The sequence below is a fragment of the Cyanistes caeruleus genome, chromosome 9 (assembly GCF_971803275.1).
Source record: "Cyanistes caeruleus chromosome 9, bCyaCae1.hap1.1, whole genome shotgun sequence".
NCBI classification, from domain to species: domain Eukaryota; kingdom Metazoa; phylum Chordata; class Aves; order Passeriformes; family Paridae; genus Cyanistes; species Cyanistes caeruleus.
The window spans coordinates 6,069,626-6,091,005 of record NC_141709.1 but is presented as its reverse complement, the minus strand read 5'-3'; the positions used below and the strand labels follow the sequence as shown (position 1 = coordinate 6,091,005).

The window sequence follows — 21,380 nt, the reverse complement described above, 5'->3', positions numbered from 1 at the left end:
TTCATTTCAATCCTACAGACAGGGATCAGAGAAGCTCTGCCAAGCAGGTCAGTGAGACCCAAAATGGAAGGAGCTCTTTCCCAAGGCTCTCTGCAGATGTGCAGGACAAGATGCTCCATTCTGCAGTAGCAAGCTCCAGGAGGACCAACACTCACACATTTATTCATGAGGAACTCTGTGCAGTTCTTCTTCTATTCAATGCTCTCAAGGCTGCATCCACACATCTCAGCAGAAATAGGAGCTCCAGTGTTCCCTTAGTTCTTGTACTTGAAAGGAAATGTTTCAGATGAGAGCAGAGGAGAAGAACCAATAATGGGAAGCAAAAATTTGGTGGGGAATAATTCAAATGTGAAACTGTTTATTAAATATGCAAAATACTTCCAGAAGCAGCAAGAGATAGGGAAAAAAAAACCAAAACAAAACCAAATGTTGCATCTACTGTAAACAAGTGTTAACACAGAGAATAAATATATCTACCTTCCAAACTGGGATTAGATTTTCTAGTCTCCTGTCTACAGATTTCAGATTTGTTCTTTTTTAAACACATGTTCTGTGAAGGATGTCTCTGCAAGATTAAGACAAGAAGTAAATATTTCAGCATTTAGAAAATAAATATGAAAAACTGTTGTTCAGTATTTCTTGAATTCCTAGAACACAGTGAACAGTTTCTGCTCCTATTTAACATAAAGATATGTATTACCAGTATGTAAGTAAACAGTGTCCCTTGTTACCAAACAGGCAGCAGAGAGCTGTGACAAGCTCAGAACAATTCTAGGCACAATTCACAGAGCTGCAGATAAGAAAGAAGGAGTTGAACGATTTAAAGCAGCTTGTGGAGGAAAGAGAGCTGCATGCAATTTCATTATTACTTTCTGTAGTACATAGGAGCAGCATGAGAAAGAATCTCACTGTGCTGGACACTGTAAACACTGAACAAGAGCAAGCTTCCTCAAAAAGCCTGCAATTAAGGCATAAAACAGAAGATAAACACTAGCACAAGGTCACACAAAAGACAATTTGTAATTCCTACTCAAACTACTTTTACTTTTATATACACAAAAAACTCAAATTTGGTTTAACAATAAACACTATTTATTAAACATTATTTATCCTATCATCCAGTCCCTATAAAATGCTGCTCATTCCAGTCACCAGGCCAAGTTTTCAGAACACGGTGGGTACCACACAGAAGACGGAGGGTACCACATTCCCATCTTATATTGGTGCAAGGAGACATCTAAACATAATTACAATGGATTCCAGATTAAAATAGATCAGCCTTCAGTCTGTGAACATAATGAATCACCCTCAGCTTACAAGATGGTGTCCTGGTTTAGGCTAGGAGGGAGTTAATTTTCTCCCTAGTAGCTGGTACAGTGCTGAAGTTTAGATTCAGCCTGAGAATAATGTTGATGTTTCAGTTGTTGCTGAGCAGAGCTTACCCCAAGACAAGGACTCTGCAGTGTCCCAGGCTCTGTCAGTGAGGAGCTGCACCTCACTGAGATGATCCCCAGAGGCTGGGATGGAGCATGACCAGGACAGCTGATCCCCCTGGGAAGAGGGATATTCCACACCATGGCATGTCATGCCCAGTGTGTGAACTGGGCCAGCCAGCCAGGAGGGGCCGATGGCTACTCGATTTTGAATGGGCTCCCATTCCCCCAACATCTGTTAAACCATGCCAGATGGTTTCCTGAAGTAGATCCAGTCAGCTGAGGTCTCTGCAGCAAGTCTGTAGCATCAGCTAAAACATTCCATGCTCATACAATAAACCAATGTTCAGGACACTGCTGGGCTCCTGGAGCAGTTTTATGGGAAATGAGGTGTAAGCCTTTTGGGGCAAGTTTTATGGGGAAAAGGGAGATGCAGATAGATGAGGATGAATCTTACAAAGTGACAAGGAGAGACACACAGTGATTGATGCTGTACATAACAAACATAACTGGGAAGAGTCTAGACAGGCTTTCAGTGTGTAAACATCAAATGATATCAAACACGCTGGAGGGACTTGTAGCAACCTCTAATTTTAAGGTTCTACCTGAAATTTAAAAGAAAGGCAGCTTAGGCTCCTTGCCTAAGCAGATTCTACTGATTTGCTTAACCAAACCCTGTGGTTTATAAACACCTTTCCAAGTTTATTCTCAATGAGTAAATTAAGAAAACCTATGGGTCTGGGTTTTTTTTTCCTCTGAAGAAAAAGTGGGTGAGGGAGGAGACAGTCCCCCTTTCCCTTCATCCTTCTCCTCCATTCTTCTTCATTTTCACAGTGAGCTTACAAAACTGCACTTTGCTCAGCACTGTCACTGTCCTGCCCAGTGCTCACAGGATGGATTATTTTTTCCCTTTGAGAACAACATGAAAATAGTTTCCCACTACGTTCTTCCCAAATGCTTTGCTTAAATAAAAAGGCAACATTAACTGCCCCTGCCACAACCCTTGTGCTCTGTAAACACAACAAAGCACATCAGAACCACCAATCCTTTATCACCTCTCCAATTTCAGAAATCTATCAGTCCTGCAGTTAAAATTCCTCACATGCTTTTGTGATGGGAAGCAAAACCAGAAGTCAGTGATACACTACATAACCTGCTAAATAAAGGTAAATTAAAGATTTGGGGGTTCTTAAAAGGGGGTTTGATCTTTCACTCCATAAATAACAAATAAGTGACCCACAAGGTGAATGCAGATCATCCTGAACACAGGGAGGAGAAGAACTCCAGAGGGATGACCAGGATTGTATCAAAAAACCTCAAGTTCAAAGAGCAACAGATGTTTCCTCTCAAATCATTCTTTTTGGGACCAAAGATAAATCACTGGGCTTTTGCTGGATGCAAACCCATCAGGTGCAAATCACCTGTCTCACACTAGCTACATGTCAGTAACCTCTACCACAGAGCATCACATAATGTGGAAGAAATTGGATCCTCCCCAGACAGCCTGCTCTTTATGTTAATTCCCTCTGAAAATTCACTTTTTTTTCACTCTTCTCTTTGCTTTCTGTCCTTCTTAAGAGAAAAGCTGGACAAGAAGGTTTTAGCAGACCCATCTCAAAATGCTGAAATTGCTTCATAGGTTCCCTGATGGAGAAATATCAGCACAACAGTCAGTTTTTAACAGAAAGCCTGAATCCCATGAGAAAAGTTAGTATTTTAAGCAATTTGATACTTCCATCTCTTTATCAGAATAGTACTGATTTTTTTTTTTTTCAGCCAAAACACTTCAAACAGACACATACTTCAACCACAACAACCTTGAGGGCTCAAATTTACAAATACACCAAGAGGGCCTGGTGAAAGACAACCAAAACTACCACCAAAGACTTTTGGTTCAGTAGTGAAGCGACAAGCTTCAGGTCTTCAAGTACTTCCATGGCCCATAGTGGGCCAAAAGCAGCACTGTATGTTTATTTTATTAACAGCAAGTTCACTTATCTTAAATATGCCTGACATCTCCATTGCTCTACATCACATGCTGTTCTCCAGCTCTGTCTCCTCCTCTCCCCCAGGCTTCCAGTAAAATTAGACCTTGCATTAAACTTCCAGTAAAATAATTACAGTTGGCACATATTTTTCAACACTGATTTGGAAGCCAAGAAACCAAACCAAATCAAAATCAAGTCAAACATTACCCAACTTTTCTCAGAAATAGCAAGTTCTGTAGATCAAATACTGTCACTGGCAGATGGCTTTGCTCGCCTCTATTTCACGTGCTCTGTGAACTTCCCAAAAGCACTGGCTGTATACCTTACAGAATTCTCCTACAAAAAAATAGGGGAAAATGTCTCAAGGCCTTCAAAACAAGAACAAAAAAATGATGACAGAGAGAAGTCCTCCTCAAAGGCAGTGGACATTTTTATTGGGGAGAAAACAATGAAAATAAAAAGGAAAGCAAGAAGGAGCCAGAGTCCTTCATACAATTTCTAAGCTGCATCCATCACTTTGTTCTGCATGCAGATGATATGCTAACAAGCCCTTTAGATAATTCAGTCCATACATATGCTGTGTAGGTGTTTGCTAAAACACTAATGCCAGCATCCAGTCACTACAATGGGTGTGCTTTCTACCTTACTGCATTAAAAACTGTTAGAAGAACTCACAGAAAAATGTGACAAGAAAGAGAACTCCATTTTCAGAAGTATTTTAAGTCAGTTCACCTCCATTTATCTTTCACCAGCAGCAAGGCTGTCCTTAGAGCTGTTTCCTCCTGGCATAACTCAGCACTCCCTTTATTCCCATACTTTATCATTCCCTTTTCCTGTTTTTGTACTCACTGCTGCCTTTTGAGGATGCTGAGTAGGGGCAGGAGAAAAATTGAGACAAGAGCCCTCAGCTTTCTGAACAGCAACCTCAGGAAGTAAAGCATTTAAAAAACGCTGGACTGCTGATCTTTAATTTTCAGGTCATTTAGCCAAAAATGTGATGTACAGAAAGGTAAAAGGGATGTTCTAACAGTCCCTGAGGTTTCAAAAATAACAATTCTGTCCATTCAGAGAATCATACCCAGCACTTCTCCCTCTGTCTATACCTACCATTTCTGTCTTATTCCACACTCCTCAAAATATTGAGGATGTTTAACAGAAAGTGAACCAGGTTTGACTGCAAACAACTTTTGCCAGGATAATTCTCAAAATTGCCTAAGGGCTTGAGACACTCAGATGCTTTAACTAATAATTGAACAGGACACTGCATTTTGTATAGCTCTGAGATGGCTCTGAGACCTTTGTCAGTGTTTTTTCCCCCCACATATACATAGTGAAGAGGATGGATCATTCTGGAGATGAGTCACTACTGAAACAACAAAATAAACTCCTGTGAAATGCTGTAGAGTTTCTGCTTAACATTCTCTAGCATCTTTTTTGGGAGAATTTGGCAAGATACTGCCAAACGCTCCTCCCACAGAAATCAAGCAGCAATTTTGTTAGTGAAATTAACCTAGAAGTGTTTAATATTAATTTCAGTCTCCACTTACCTTGTTCTTCTGCTTCAAGTTTGCTTCTTCACACAGCTGACAAAGGAAAATGGAAAGCCACCAAGAGCAGGGTGACTGCTGACACCAAGCCCACAGCCAGGACAGATTTCCACAGCTCCATATAAAGCTCCAGCATACTTGTTACTGTTGTATTGCATTTCTGAAGCACCTCAGACAAAGTGCCTGAATATATACATTGCTACAATATGGTTTAGATTGGCTTCCACTTGTAACAAGTTCAGCAGCAACATCTTTTGGCTAAAGCAAATTAACACATGAAAAATTGGAGGGGGGTGAGAAGTAGGGATAAGTGAGGCTTTGGTGCCAAGCAGTCAGCAGAAAATTCAACCTAAACCCAGCGCTTCCTGCTGCCATGGTCTGTCTGCACAACATCCACCCGCCCTCCTGAAATCCTGACAGACTTGTACAGTCTCCTTCAGCACAGGCACCACAGTAATTACTCCCATCCAATTCAATATGCACACAGATCACTAATTAACTCAGAACATGCAAAAGATATCAAGCCCAGAATCACAGGTAGTGTCCCCGTCTGTAATCAACACTAATCTCAGGGTCATCAGGGGACACTGGGTGCTTGGACAGCTGACCTATGCTGCAATCTGCCTTATTGTCTCTGCATACGTCCTGCTACTTATTTATCCGTATTACCCTCTTATTTATCCTTATTACTTTCTTATTTATCCTTATTACCTTCTGGCTCTGCAGCACAACTCCCTGACAGGAGGATGCTGGGTGGGGGTCAGGCTCCACTCCCAGGGAACTAGGGACAGGATGAGAGGTAATGGCCTCAAGCTGTGCCAGGGAAGGTTTAGATTTAGAATGCTGGATTGAATATTAGGGAAAACTTCATTCAAAGGGTGGTCAGGCACTGGAACAGGCTGCCCAGGTCAAGGATGGACTCACCATCCCTAGGGGGATTCACAAGACATGTATATGTGGCACTTGGGTGGGCTTGGCAGTGCTGGGGGAACAGCAGGACTCGATCTTAGAGATCTTTTTAAACTTTAATGACTCTGTGATTGTACTTGAAAGCTACGATAAACATTATTATTAATGTTACAATATTATTGTTGTGCTACAGACACTTGCACCTTTGATTTGATTTTCTTTGGAGGAACAGGTGCATTCCTACCATCCCTGCTCCCACATATGCACAGAGGTACTTCAGGAGACCAGACATGACAAACCCTTTTTTCTTAGAGTCACTGCCCAGTCACTTCTGTCATTTTTTCTTGTCCTCAGCTAAGGCAGGAATTTGATGGAGAAGAGAATAAACTGCTTATTTACCATACAAGCTATAGTAGGACTAAAAACATTCTGATTGGCTGTGCATAGTTGAGTAGGCAGAAAACATGAGGAAAAATGCTACTTGCAGGCTTTGGAGAAAAAAAATACAATCTTAACAAAAGTGACCAACTCTAAAAGTAAATTAATTTTTCTACTGGCTTCAAAGAAACTAAAAATAAGAGGGTTTTACCAAAACAAATCATTACGTCTATAAATATGAAAATTAGTCTTATTACTAGCAAACATTTGTACACTACAGACACTGAGTAAGAGCACACAAGGAACAAATGCACTCACAGCGTGTTCAAAATCCACCATTTTGATTTGACTGTCAGTCCCTTAAGAGATGATAATCCATCATTCCTCAGACTGCAGGAATACCAGCACATCCTTCAGCAGTCATCGAAGAGGAAGATGAGAAAACAATGTAAAATAAATTAAAAAAAAAAAAAAAAGGAAATCCCCCTCAAACCCAACAGAACAGTTGCTCCTTTTCATGAAGGGGGAAAGCACTTTACACCTTCATTCCCCTGTGCTGAGCAGCAGTGGTTGGCCTTTTCACATCATTTCACAGACAGGAAAGCAAAGGACAAGTAGCACAGCAGAGGCAAAAGAAAGCTCCACCTTTCCATCCCTCTGCTCATATATCCATGGAAGAACCGGGCCCTTTCTGTTTTCAAATCTGACTGCAAACTTCCATTATATTCCTTTGCTTTCCCAAACTGTCGTTCTCCCAAAAGCTCAGCTAGGGATGTACAGAAACAAGCAATTCCTTCTTTAGAATCCTTCAGTGGCATCCCCCAATCCCCCTCACCGTACTACACAGACCCCACAAGCACACCCAAGACTTTAAAGGTGAGTTGACAATGCAGTTATTCCCAACAACTACATCTGGTCTATGAAGTCCATTTCATCCTGCTTTCAAGAGAAACCAAAAGCAGATACATGGGAAACAGTGTAGGAATACAGAAACCATCATGTAGTAACACTCTCTCCTACCCCAACTCAACTACAGGTGCAACTCTTTTCCCTTCAAAGTGTAGCTAAAGTTGTAGGAAGTGCAACACAGCAAGTCAGCATGGACTGACCATCACAGCTGTTGGGCTCTCCTGTCCATTTCCTTGTTTCCTCCCTCTTCCCCCCCTTGTGAGCTTTGGAAACCAATCTCCTTACTGAAAGGCATGACTGCACTTCCCAGAACAACACCTGATCTCATCTGGGGTTTCCTTGTGCCAACATAACACAGCTGGTAATGTGGTGAGGGGAAATATAAGAAGATGAAATAGGAAATGGCACTAGTGCTGGTGAGAGGAAACTCCATTAGAACATCCTTTTTATTTGGAAGAAAAATTAACAAATTTCTTAAGAGCTTTTTTAGAAACTCCTTAAAATTTTAAGCCAATAAAAAATACCTCCATGGAACAACTTTCTGTTGCCTAAGACTTTGCAGATACCACATACATGAACTTCCCTGCCCAAAACCAGCACTGGAGGACTTTGTCCTGGACATGAGGCCCTGCTGTGACAGCTCTGTGCCTTCCCTCCATTACCTCTGCTGAAAAGCCAGCTCTTGTTCCTTGGTGTCCTGCCAGGACCTCTCCTGTAAAACATCTGTGTGCCAGTACAAGTAGCAACATGAAACTGCACAGAAATTCATGTTGCTCTGGCTTTTACAGGTCACTGCAACACCACACAGCATGGGTAGGGACATAAAACAGAAATACCAACAAGCCTCCATCTACAGAGCAGGGCCTTTAACCCGCCAGGGCAACTGGAACCACAAATCACTCCATTCCCACAGCTAGTGCTAGCGCTCCCTCCTTCCCAACAGCAGGTTCATGCCACAATGAGACGGTGTCATGGGGTGACTTTACCTTTAAGATAGCTTTGGGAGCTAAAGAAGTTAAAACTGCTGGTGGCTGATGGGAGTCTTTCCTCCTGACCAATTATCAGTCATTTATAAGAATTGACAGCAGTTTTGACCATTGAAAAGTGGGATCAAGTTGTGAACCCTACCTTAAGATGTAAAGCCAGGGCTCTCTTGTCTCTCTTTGTTTCCTGGCTGTGAATGGTAACTGAGCTTTAGCTGGATTCCCGTTCCCTGCCCCGGCCCTGCGGCCGGGCGGGGGCTGGGCTGGGCCTGCCACAGCTCCCGGCCGGGAGATGGGGCCTGCGGGGCTTGCCCCGGGCTCTGGCCGGGCCAGGCCGCTCCCTGGCTCGGCTGCAGCTTTTTTTTGCTGTGACTGAATTCACCAGAGACTGCCGAGTAAAGAAAGAAAAAGCTCTTGACCTGCGGCAGGCTGAGACAGGGACCACACTCTCCAGAGCAGCCATGAAGAATTTTCCATCACAGACGGCTCCAGCTGCTGCTCCGGCAGAGATCACAGAACCATCTACAAAAGCCTGGGCAAGATTTTAACCCTTTCATTACCCAGATGAGACTTGCAGATTAATCCTTTTATCCAGAGAGAGAAAAAGAGAGTAATCAACATGTAAAGAGACTTTATAAACTATCAGAGACAGTAAAGAAAAGAAGCTTCAGAAAAGGCAGAGAATAAGGAGATGCTTTATAAGCTGAAATATTTTTCTGTTAAAGCTATAGAGATAGACAATAAGGTCTTGAAAAAACTCCTTTAATTCATGACAGAGTATATAGGGAGGAATAGAGTGTTCAAAGTGTAGATTTTGAGTAAACAGTAGAGTAATTGTGATACAGTGAAGTGCTGGAACAGAGTGTAGCGAAAATTTGAAGTCTTGGGGGGCAATGAGAAAACTGTTTTTCAGTGGAGCTCACAAAGACAGATGAAGACTTTTGCGTTTGAATAACTCATCCTTAAAATGACATCCCTAGACTCATGGCCCATACACACCTCAGAGTGATGTGAAATGGGAGGAGTGAATTTTGATGACCAGATTTCCGGGCAACTGGCATCAGAAAAATAGAAAGCTATAACAGAAATAGTTTTTCTTGTGGAAAAACTCCATAGATTAGCAGAAAGAGACTCCTGATTCTCTACAAAGACTGATGAAAAGACTGTAACAATAACTGGGACTGTTTTAACCACGAAAGTTCCAAAGTTTTTTGTCTCTGTTGTCATGTGAACAAGAGAATGGTGGGTAGTAAGAGATAAAAAGGGTTTTCTGGAAGTTTAGTCTGGTGTTCTTATTCTTGTAGTTTGTTAATAAACTTTCTTTATTCCTTTTAAGTTTTAAGCCTGTTTTGTTCTAATCCATATCTCATAGCAAGAAAGAAGTAATTTTTTTAGTTACTGGTTTAAAACCACGACAGACGGTTATCTTCCATCAAGCCCCTTCCCAAGTTTAAAAAGCAAAGGCTCATCCATTAAACTTCACCCATACCCTCACTTCTCCCCCAAAAACATACACTCAACTGGCTACCGTTAAGGTGCCAGAGTAAAATGGATTTTAATAAAATACAAATTCTCTTTCTTTTCCTTATTGCTGTTGCTTTGCCTTTTATTAATTTATCTACTTGTCTGTCTTGCAATCAAATCCCAGAATACAAACCAGCACCACTGAGAATCAGGGAACTAACCCTGACCACAATAATCACAAGTGGTGAATATTTTGCTGTAACACCAGTTATCTAAGTGGTTTGTGGTAGAAAGAGAGAAGGTGTAGGGAACAAACAAGGGGTGCAGCCAGAGATCAAAAGAAATACTGCTCCCTAAGTGGAATATTAACATTTCCCCCTGGAAGAGATGACAGGAAGATGAGTAAAGCACATTAAGCACAATCACGGCAGTTTACGGTTGGAATATTTACAAGCTTTTTGGCTGATCTTTAATATTTCAGAATTGAAGAAAAACCCTGACTGAATCTTTCCTCTTTGGCCTTGCCTATACCTAGTGGTGCTGTGTTCAGCATGCTTTGAGTGAAAAATATTCCATCTGGATCCAGCCCAACTGTATGTCACCCATTAGAAGGGTGCACAATGAAGAAAAGCAATACAAAGCCATGGCAGCCTATAGAAATCAGCTCTGGCTTGAGCACTCAAAGTTTTTATTCATAACACACACCATATGAACGACAGAAGAAAGAAGTATTTGATCATTTCTGCCCTGAACACACACCTTGAGACAGCAATGCAAAGCACACGTGTAGCCTTACACAATTTCTGTTCCAACACCAAGTGCCTCCTTTTCGTTTTGCTGTTTTGCTAGGCCATGCCTCAGTTTCTCCTGCCCATTTCCAGCCTTGTGCCATCAGCTGTTTAGGGCTTCATATTCCATCTCAGCCCTCCACCTTGCCACCTCCATGTTTATTACATTACAAACATTGTACTCCCACTCTCCACGTCATTTTTCTGGTTATTGACACCAGCTCTGGATGGCGGCAACCCAGACACAATGTGGACATGATTTTCTGAACCTGAGAGAGTTTCAGGCGCTCAGTGGTTGATCTGCTACCCAAGGGAAAGTCTTTTGTGAAACTTTCCTCTCTCAAGGACAGTTGTGTAAATAAGATTTTGGTTCTCAAAACAATGACAAAGATGTTCTGAGAGTGTTTTTCTCTTGTTCCAGCAATGGGAGGAGAGAGGTGTTCTTCCTTGTACCAGTCAGGTTAACCTGTACCAGAACACCTTATAAAAAGGAACACCTGAAATAAAGGCTTTTTTGCCTCCTGAAAATAAACCTCAGCTGCTTGCAATAAGAACCCTTGCTTCATACTTCATGTCCACTAGCGACAACACAACATGCTCAAGCTCTGCCTTTATCCCAAAATGAAGAGTCAGCCAACATGAAATACCCAAGGCCAGGCTGGATGAGGCTTGGAGCAATCTGGTCTAGCAGAAGGTGTCCCTGCCATTCCAGGGGTTGGAACGATATGATCTTCAAGGTGCCTTCCAACCCAGGTCATGCTATGAACAACTGTGAATACCTCCTTTGCTTGGCATCATGGTGGCCAGCCATTACTCTGAACTTCTTCACATTTAATACATGCTAAGCCCAAGGTACCTAAAGAGTCCAGTCAGTATGAGGTAGGTAAGGACTGTAGAAAAGTGGTGGGGAACTGAAGTCAGAGGGACAACCAAACACCATATGTGCAGGGGAGCCATACACCTTCTAAAGAGGACAACCAGTAAGACATGTGCTAAACCTCATCTGCAATGACATTTACACAAATTTTCCTATTTGTAAACAAATTAACATAGCCACAATATTTGATTGTACTTCTGTCTTCCATGACCAATGAGTCAGAATTGTTTACAGTTTTTAGGAACACAACCCTCCAGTCCATCAGCACTGCCTTCGCCCTGCGGAGGCAGGTGAAGCTTCGAAAAACATCAGGAAATAGGGACACACACCCCACTCCTAGGACTGCACTCTGAGCATTAGTACTCGTCATAGACAGCAAGAGAGCAGAGAATTACTCTGTCATAATTCTGAACTTAAAAATCGTGTTTGACAAGCAAACCTATTATGAGAACAGATGAAGCTACTGAGGTCCAAGTTGATCAAAGGATTATGAAAAATAATCCAGATTTACATCTGGATTTTTTTAAAAAAATACACCCCAAAACCCAAAAAAACCCACTTCAAAAGCAAGAAAAAGAACCAGTTCTTATTTTTGTGATAGCAAAGCACAGAAAAATCTGAGTCCTACCACAAAGATGCTGTTGTAGCTGCAGAGAACCTGGATGAGCAACTCCTATCACAGCAACTCCACAGCCCTCTGGAAAAAAGAGCTGTGGTCTTCCAATTCCCATGCCAGTGCACCATTCCTTACCCTATGCCATTTTTCTCTTATTCCAGCAATATATGGAAGCACATACATATTCTCCTCCTTATCACAGGCTTTGAAACTATTTTACCAGTGCATGCTTGTTCTCTTTTTCCCCCAATATTCCCTAAAACAAAGCAGAAAATAGAACAGAAACCAGGGAAACTGTCAAAGACAGATGCACACAGCCCTTCTATGTTTCCACATAAGTACAGACAACTGAAGGTCTAAGGCGCTGCCCCTGAGCCCACTGTAATTTCCATCAGTTTTAAACTTCCTCTTAGAGCACCTCAAATCTTTCCAACTACTCAACCTGGTGGCTAATGACCAGGTAGGGACAAGGAACTGGAGACTGGAGACAGCTTCCAAACCCTACCACCAAGAGGCATAGTCTGCCTTAAGGGCCAAAGTCACTCCCATCTTCTGCTTTCCATCACTCCTTTGACATTTAAATCAAAGCCCAAAACCAGTCCTGCAGTCTGATGATACAGGAAGGTCCCTGTACTCCTGCAATGCTGTGGTTTTTCTCCCTCAACATCAGTCAGCATTCCCACAGTCAGCAGCACCTCAGCTTAGTCTGCACTTGGAAAAACCTTATGGATATGGATTCTAGCTCACAGAGTTAGATTTCACAGGCCCTGAAGCAGCAGGCTGAAGCTCACATGCTACTTTCAGTTTTATACCCAGTCACACTCAGTATTTTGAAACCAATAAAACCATTTCAACACAAACATTCAGCCACGTTCATGATGGCAGCAGGGGAGATGGCAGCAGGTAAGGAATGGAAAATTATAGACAGGGAAAAGAAGAATGGGAAATCAAACACTTAAAAAAGCAGAGAAGTCACCAATTTACCGATGAAAAGAATCAATCAGCAAACCGGACAGTGCCATTCACCAGGTACCAACCATGAAACAGAAATCTAGAAGTCTTCAGGGCCACCTCCACTCTTAATTTGCAATTTTTATTCCTGAGGATATTCAGTCACAACCAAGATCAAAAGCAGAGCTGACCCCACACACTAGGAAAGCTCACAGATTTTGGGGAATAATTTCCTTATCCTTATGGCATGGCTAATTCACCTGGGATCTTCCCTCCCACCTCTGCCTCCGGGCAGGACTGCATCAAAACTTGCCTCCTGCTTGGCGAGACAATACCTCAGGAAGTAGTTGATGCCAATTATGGCCAACAACAGCCTGTTGCGCCTTTCCAAAGCACAGGATGATGCAAAAATACTCCAGAAAAAAGTAGTTTCTTCTGCATTTGGCTTAGGGCACAAACATACAGGAACCCAATAATTATCCTGGTTATTTACTCTCCACTAAAGAAATAGGGCTGTGACGACAAGAGGAAGCAAGTGAGATCTCCATGTGCTTTCCCAGGACAGCAGCAGCTCTTGGGAGAGCAGGGTGCAAGAGAAGAGAGGAAGCATTGTCATCAGTCTCCACCACAGCCAGATCATTCCTGTACCTGAAATGTTTTATTTCAAAATCAGGTCTTTAGACTGGTAGGGATTTGCACCTTGGGCTTTCTTTTGGAGGGCAAGGAAGAGAGAAAAGGCAGCAGTAAAAACAACTACTTGCCTTACTCATCACAATGGGAGGAAAGAAATCTACCCTCATGCATTGAAGGCATTGTAAACCCCAGAAAAACAGAAGCCCTTGACACGTTACACTTAATGTCTTCAGTGAACTCCCCCTTGTTTTGTGTAGTCTCCTTAGTCCTGCGCTGCTGCCCAACCTGTTCTGCCTACAAAGGAAAGCCAGGGCAGGGCCTGGAAGGGTTTGGTCCAATTTTTCATAGAGCAGCAACATCATTATGTGCTGATTCTGCTACATTTCCTATTGCTTCAACCTCAGAACCTTCAGAAGCCCAAAGCCCTAAGGCTTTGCCCAGCTGATCTTCCCTGACTCTGCAAGAACACCATCCCAATCCCATGCATCCATGAGGACAGGATTCATGGCCTGGCTGGTACCTGGACATGGGGCAGGAAGGGTGATGTCCCTGTTCCCACCCTTGGCAGCTGCTGGGTGGGAAGGAGCCGGGAGGGACCCAGGGCACATCCCTAACTCCCAGCTAAGTTGGGCGGCTGAATCAGCATGGGTGGACAGTGATTTACTGCTGACACAGAGCTGCAATATATCATCACCTTTCTGGAGTAACAAGGAAGTTGCAGGGGTGACTTAGTCATCCTCCATCCTGACGCCATCCCAGGAGCAAAGCCACATACATCCCTCAGCTTTGGGCTGTGCCCGTGGCCCAAAAATAGTTTTTAAGCTAAATCCTGCAGTCATCATTCAAAGCTGAAACTCTTATTTACATTCAGCAAGAACTCATGTACATTTTTGACAATGCTGATAGTAACCAGTGCTTAAATTATTTGCTTAGCAAAGGAGTCTATTTAACTACAAGAGTTATACCAAGTATGCAATGTTTTCTGACCCATATAGAAGCTAATAATTTGCATTTTATAGAACCACTTTGCATAGACAACCTATCTTAATGGCCAACAACTTATTGTACAAGAATAAATAATTGAAAAGCAACTCGTCAGCACTGTTATTTGTGTTACGGGTCACTCACAAACCTCAGTGCACTGTAGTATTAAATTTCCAATGACCTTCTGGAAAGCTGCTCACTCGGAGTCTTTTTTTAAGGCACGATATCTCAGAATGCCAAGTAATTGCAGAGAAAGTATGTGACAGCTACCCAGTCTGTGGGAGAGGCCAGGCAAAACACCTTGTCAGAAATCTATCAGCCTGATCCCACTTTGGCTGAAGAAGTGACTTATACTTCATGAATCCACTTGATCGAGCTTCTCTCACAAATTTCTGTCTTAATGCCAGATTAATCCTACTTCCTCCGGTCCCCAGATATCTAAGAAGCTCCAGCTCTTTTTCTCTCAAATCACTGGCCTTTAAACTATTTCTGTTGCAGCACTCAAGCATTTACTATGGATGAAAGAAGGCTCAGAGAATAGCACAGAAGTGTAAAGGCAAACAAAAATTACATGGCAAAGCCTGGGATTTTCATAGTCTTAGGGAAATTAGGCCCCCTGAATCCCATGGCAACTCTGAGAAGAGTCAAGTGCATAATTTTCCATTACGCTTGTAAAAAATCCCCAAATAAACATACAACTAAATGCAGCTTCACAAGGCTGAGCATTTATTATTCTCCTAAATGCTGTTACTAAGCCTGAGGTCTCTTATTCCACATTTTAAGGTTTGATTTTTCAGAAAACAGTCTTCCTCTCGCCAAAATGCCAAATATCCAGAATGGTACTTAGAGGAAAATCCAGCTCAGTAATGCTGTTGGGGAAGAACAGCAACACAGCCCCACATTTCAAGCTGCTCACCCCAGCGTGCCTGTCCCACTGACAGAGCCTCTCTGTGCTGGGATCACAGTCACTCCTCACTGTGACGTCTGCTCAGGGCTGTGCCCATACACAATCTGCTCCAGAACATGCTCATTGACTCTTTGCCATTCTCAAAGCTTCTCTAGCATATTTCTGCAGACTGAAGCAGGAAGATTTGGGCCAGCCAGGGGCTGATTTATCTCTGCATGAATACCTGTAGGTGTAATTTGTGCAGGTCTCCCAAACAAAACATTTTCACTGCCATAGCAAACTTGCCCAAACCAAAATTGTTTGGTATTTAATTAACATCACTGCTGCAATACTGGAGACAAAAGGAAGAAGCACTCCCCTCCTCCCATAAGCATCAGGATGTTTTAATCACAAAGATACACCTTATTCAACGTGACCAAAGCAGAAAGAATACAGCTCCCTCTTACTATTAAACAGAGATCAGGATCTTGTTCATCACAAGGTTTCGATTTTCATTTCAGTAGCCCTGGCTGATGGACTCTCAACCTGAAAACTAGGGAGTAATTTAAAAACATAAATCATACGAAAAAAACAATTATATCCATTAGACCTTTGAGTGGTAAAAAGAATTGAGATGGGATTAGAAAACCCTGGCTGGCTTTCCTTTCACCCACTAATCAAACAATTCTCTGAAGTACTCACAGGAGTTTCTCCTCTCCACATTTCTGAGGCAGACAAAGGAGAGAGCCAGATCTGCTCCCCTGGATTCAGTCTGGCTTATTCAGCAGCTACAGCTCTGCTATTTCAGATTCCTGTAAAAATAAAGGCTCAGAAGGAAAAGCTGAGCCTCCAGGCATCCACCAGACCACAACTACTGCACGCACATAAGAGGCACGGCTGCACTGGGAGGAGAGGAGAAGCAGCCTGTCCTTCAGCATCACATGGCTGGCCATGCTCAGCAGCACAAACCACAGCCTGAAACACCCCAGCTCAGAAAATGCCCTGGAGCTGGGCACATCCATCGGTAACAGAAAACCGGCTCCTGCACACTCTGTCAGCACATTTACTGCACATCAGCTGTGCTCCCTTCAAGATGCAGCTGGGGTGAGCAGGCCTGTAGATGAAATTAAGCAATAGGATCCAAAGAGGGTATTGCCAGAACAGAGAAACATCTTAGTCATCCCTCAAAGCTGAAGCAGAAACGGGCTTACAGCCCACTACCAGCCCTTAGAAACTGACAGCATTTGCTTTGGTTTACCAGCCAATTCTTCCCTCAGACTGTTTTCTGATGGAGAACTGCAAATGTCTGCTACTCAGAGCTTTACTGAATAGCAATTTAAAAGGAATCCTCCAAACACAAAAGCGAACTTCAACAAGCCTGCTTCCCCAAGAACAGCACACCAACATCATTAACATGCACAGGGCATGGAAAATGCTTCTGCACTGTGAGAAAGGGAATCCAAGCAATGTGTTCCTTCCTCTGTGTCTTCCTGCGAAAACAATCTCTCTGCCCAATATCCAAAGGCTGCACAGGCTCCACAAATCTAATTAGCCATGACTCCAAAGTGCAGAGTTCTGTCTGTCTAAATGCATAAACATTAAAGTTGTTTTGCTTTTATTAATAAAATCTTGGAATGAGATAAAAATCCTAAGGAAGAAAGCCTAAGAGGTAAGTACCTCCCCCTCCCCAACTAAAGAGCTGTCTTTGTGTGAATAAACTGGGCAACCTAGATAAACTTTTCCTTGTTTATTATAAAAGCACAAAGTCACCAAGGTCCTTTTAAGTCCTGATGTATGAAATTATTCCAGCTACATATGATTTCACAGAGCCCAAGGGGTAAGACTATGGTATTACCATATGGTATATATATGGTATGTATCTATGGTATAGATACATCCAGGGCTAGAATTTTGGTGAGCAGCAACATTTTTATGGCCTCAACACCTAAATACTTTTGGGAAAATGCCTACCTGTATATATAGATCCTGGGAAATTTTCCCTATTAATTACATATTTCAAGTGAACTTGCTCTTTATCTTTTTTCAGACTTGACAGATAAAGTCTGTTCTTTTCTCTTAGAGATACAGAGACAGAAGGAGAATAAACTAAGGATACTTTCATAGCATGAGGAAAGCCTCTGATCCCATCCTGATGCTCTCAGACAAGTTCAATGGCTTTTTTTTTATTCTCCAAAATAGGGCCTCAGATTTCCTAAGCACATGCCACACATTAAGATATCAATCTCTGTAAACAACTCAAAACACAAAGGGACAGACGGACCTCCACAAAAAAAAAAAGAAAAAAAAAAAAGAAGGAAAAGAAAAAAAAAAGAGGAAGAATGGTTTTCTCTTATTCAGATAACAAATTAGGAGCTCACAATAGTTTAAAAACCTGTTTCTCCAAACTACTAACCCAGAGCCCTGCATAAAGTCTGCTCAGGACTGGATCAACACTCCCAAGTTAAATCACTTGGCACTGGCATCTCTTCACAATTACCCTCCTTTGAAGCAATCAACAGTGGACATGCAGGCAAAGGATACTGCAGGATTACCTCTGTTCCAGAGATCTTATCCATACACTGTTGTTGTGTATAACATCATTATGTAATCCTATCTATTTTTAAAACAAACTGTTTGGTCAGTCTCTACTATTATCCCACCTGTAAACCATCAGGCTGAAATATACTCATAATAATAAAATGAAATATTCTCATAATACTTTAATCATAAGTTTACAGGCCTAAGGGTGGAATAGTAGTAGAAATGACAAGATGAAGAATTTCTATTTGCTTTAAAAACCTTAAAATTCTACCCCATTTTTATCAACAGGATTTCAGAAGCTGCCACAATAAGGGCACTAACCAGGCTCCCCAGGGAATGGGCACAGCCCCAAGACTGCCAGAGCTCCAGGAGCACTTGGACAATGCTCTCAGAGATGCACAGGGTGGGATTGGTAGGGTGTCTATGCAGGGACAGGGTTGGACTCAATGATCCTGATGGGTCCCTTCCAGCTCAGGATGCTCTTTGTATAATTCTGGTAATAAATTACCAACCTTTGAAGAGCTTCTTTTAATAAATCAAACAACTTTACCACCAGTATCCAGAAGTCTGTGACCCAGAGGGCTCCTATAACCCAGACTCCTGAACCACCAGCACCAAAGCAAATACTGTAGGTCAATTCACAGTCAAAAGATCCTGCTTCCCTGCCTCACAAAGCAGAATTTAAACCACAACTTCATTACCGCTCATGTATTCCTGAAATGGTCGAGGATGGCATGGTGGAAGCCAACTTATAGAATAGTTCAGGGACTGAGTTACTGCTTTTTCTGCATCATGCGGCACTTACTAGAATCTGTATTACTTAACTTCAAGCTCTTTAATACAACTTTTAAATTCTATTCTTCACATTCTTACGCTAGATCCCTTGCTAAGATTTACTTTGAATCTTTTAAAATCTTTTTTCAATCTTTCTTTTACTGGTAAATCTTCCAGCAATGTTGCTGAAGTTGCTCCTTGGCTTGCAGCAACTCTTTTGTCATCTGAATGTTTCCGAATCTAGAGTCACCCCAATCTATATCCAGGATGCACAGCTTCAGAAATCACTTCCTGTATCTGAACATTTTTTTTTGTATGCAGTCACCTAAATGTAATAGCCATAATGGTACCTATGCATGAAAGATGAGATTACAGGGCTGAGATTATACCTCACTGAAAATATAAAGCAGTTTTCTTCATGTACCTTCTAAGACCTCTTAGCATCACCATATATAGTCTATTTCTGTGTGAAAATCTGAAAAGAAACCTATTCTTATAGAATTCAGATAAAATCACAAGCACATCAAATAGAAAACTGCAAAATTAAAAAAATAAAATCCTTTCCAGACTGGACAATTATACCAGAAGTTCACCAGCACAGGTGGTTGTGAACACCAATGCCACGAAATTTTTCAAAACTAATTAAGACATTTTTTTAGAGAAGACAATCCATCAGCAGCTATTAAACACATAAGCCTCCCCGGAACTGCCAGCCCAAAGGTCTCCTAGAGTGGTGACTGCTACAAGGGTTTACCAGGAGTACTTCACTGTTCCAGTTTTTCTATGCACCTGGGAGTGGTCCCATCAGAAGAGCTACTGAGCTAGACAGACAGTCTGTCTAGTCGGACACAAAATAACTGCTCTTGCTTTATTCACAAGATTGAAGATGACAAAAGACTAACCTGTTAATAAATCAGAGCAGAAGTAAAGTTGTACCAGTAAAAAAATAGTCTTAACATGACTGATTGCATATCACATTCCACACTACCTCCTCTGAACATGCTACAACAACATAGGCTTAATAGTATTACCTATTCCTTGAAGTACCTTTTTAGATTCCAGTGTACCCAAAATGTGCTTGTGTACATTTATCACAAATGTTATATAGCACACAGAGCAGCCAGTAGCACAGTGATAGACATTTGAAAATGCCTGTGAAATCTCTTTGCAATTACATATCTGCTTATATAGAATTAAACACAGCCATCAAGGAAATAAATAACAACAATAATAATAAACTCTTTCCAGAGAATTTTTTAACATGTATTCAATATACAGTCCTATTCCATCCCCTGCTAGTGGATGGAAAAGTAGCACCCTCAAGAGTACCTTACCTTTCCCTGAATGAGAGGAAGATTGGAAGGCTCAGGCTCCACACAAAAACAAAGGCCTCTGGAAAACTGACTGCAGGAGTTGCTTACTCCTCCTTTTCCCCAAACACTTGATGCCAACACATCCTGTATTTTCAGAACAAGATGCACTCCTAGAGCAGCAGAGCCCAGGCGAGTCCACTGCATTGCAGCTGCAGGCTGCTGGGGTCCCAGCGAGGCACTGCACACACATATGGAGAGGTCCATGTTGACCAACACCTTCCTCTCCTCCACACATCCCAGTCTGCCTCTTCCCCTCTCAGCTCCTGTCTCTCCTGTTGGGGTCTCACCTCCAGCACGGTGGTGATGCCTTCACCAACCTTAGCAGCGCAGCCTGCATATCCCCACCTCCTTGCTGAGCAGATTCAGGAAGACAATCCCTGAAAACCTCTCCTGCAGCAATGCTACCTCCAAGACAACAACAAGAAATGCCCAACAAATAAAGGACCAGTTGAGGGGCTGCCAGCTTCAGCAAACATGGCTGGAATTGTATTTTCTGTTTAATCTAGGAAGCTTCCAGCTGAGCATTGTTCATCTTGCTTGACCCAGCTCCTGGACTGCAGTAGCCTAGAGCCCACAGAGCACCCCAGGCATCACCAGCTGTGCACAAAGACATTCAAGGAGGCCTTGGATTATCAACTAAATGAAGCCTAAAGTTTGCCCATGCATGCAGACAGCACCTAAGATGCCGCAGAAGCTCCTGGAGCACAGACAATCAATAGTAAGTACATCATAATCCCAAAGAGATTGCTAAAAATTTATTTAGTACATTACTGTGTTCACTCATTGTGTTTCCATCCAATATTTGCAACTTGCCAAGTGCAGCAGATCTACCCAATGTAAACAGCTGCCCTAATCCATGCTGTTCTATAGATTGTGTTTACTCAAAGCTGAATGATCATTTCAACCTTTGTTAATCTGATTGCATAACAAACCACAGCAGCCTGAAATAATCAAGCTGCTCTCTCCAGCACACATTATTTGAAATCAGTCATTTCAGCACCCCACTTCTTCTAAAAAACAAGAACAAACCAGATCATGGAGAAAGAAAAAAATAAACAAAGCACCTGGACGCTGCTTTTGCAGCCAACCACCACACACATCACAGCATGCGGATGAATGCCACAGAGCACATTCACACCTGGAGCAGGCTGTGAGCCCAAGGCAGAGCAAAATGTTCTCAACCACTGAGCTCCACTGCGCAACTGAAGCACATTTTGCTGGATCTCATTCACAGCTTCAGCGCAGGCTCACAAGCAAACTATACAGCATGCATTTTCAAAACATAATTGCACATATATAAACAAAGGCCATAATTTACATGGCAGATCCTATAAAAGCTTATCTAG

General features: G+C 42.2%; 1 protein-coding gene and 1 long non-coding RNA gene across 15 annotated transcripts in view; one reads left to right on the top strand and one right to left on the bottom strand.

Annotated features, from left to right (window-relative positions):
- LOC147651467 (uncharacterized) overlaps positions 1-21,380 on the top strand; it is a 112,242-nt gene that overhangs the window by 13,478 nt on the left and 77,384 nt on the right. The gene's annotated exons all lie outside the window — the stretch shown is intronic.
- Positions 1-21,380, bottom strand: part of C9H1orf21 (chromosome 9 C1orf21 homolog) — a 111,396-nt gene that overhangs the window by 88,258 nt on the left and 1,758 nt on the right. For 2 of the 14 annotated variants that reach the window (XR_015274055.1, XM_023931620.2), the window contains exon 1: positions 478-565. The exons of 10 other annotated variants lie outside the window; for them this stretch is intronic. The gene's annotated coding sequence lies outside the window, so the exon portion shown is untranslated. Of the gene's footprint in view, positions 1-477; positions 566-8,292; positions 8,424-21,380 lie in introns of those variants that run through there. 2 more of the 14 variants (XM_086842726.1, XM_086842730.1) reach the window with 1 other exon arrangement.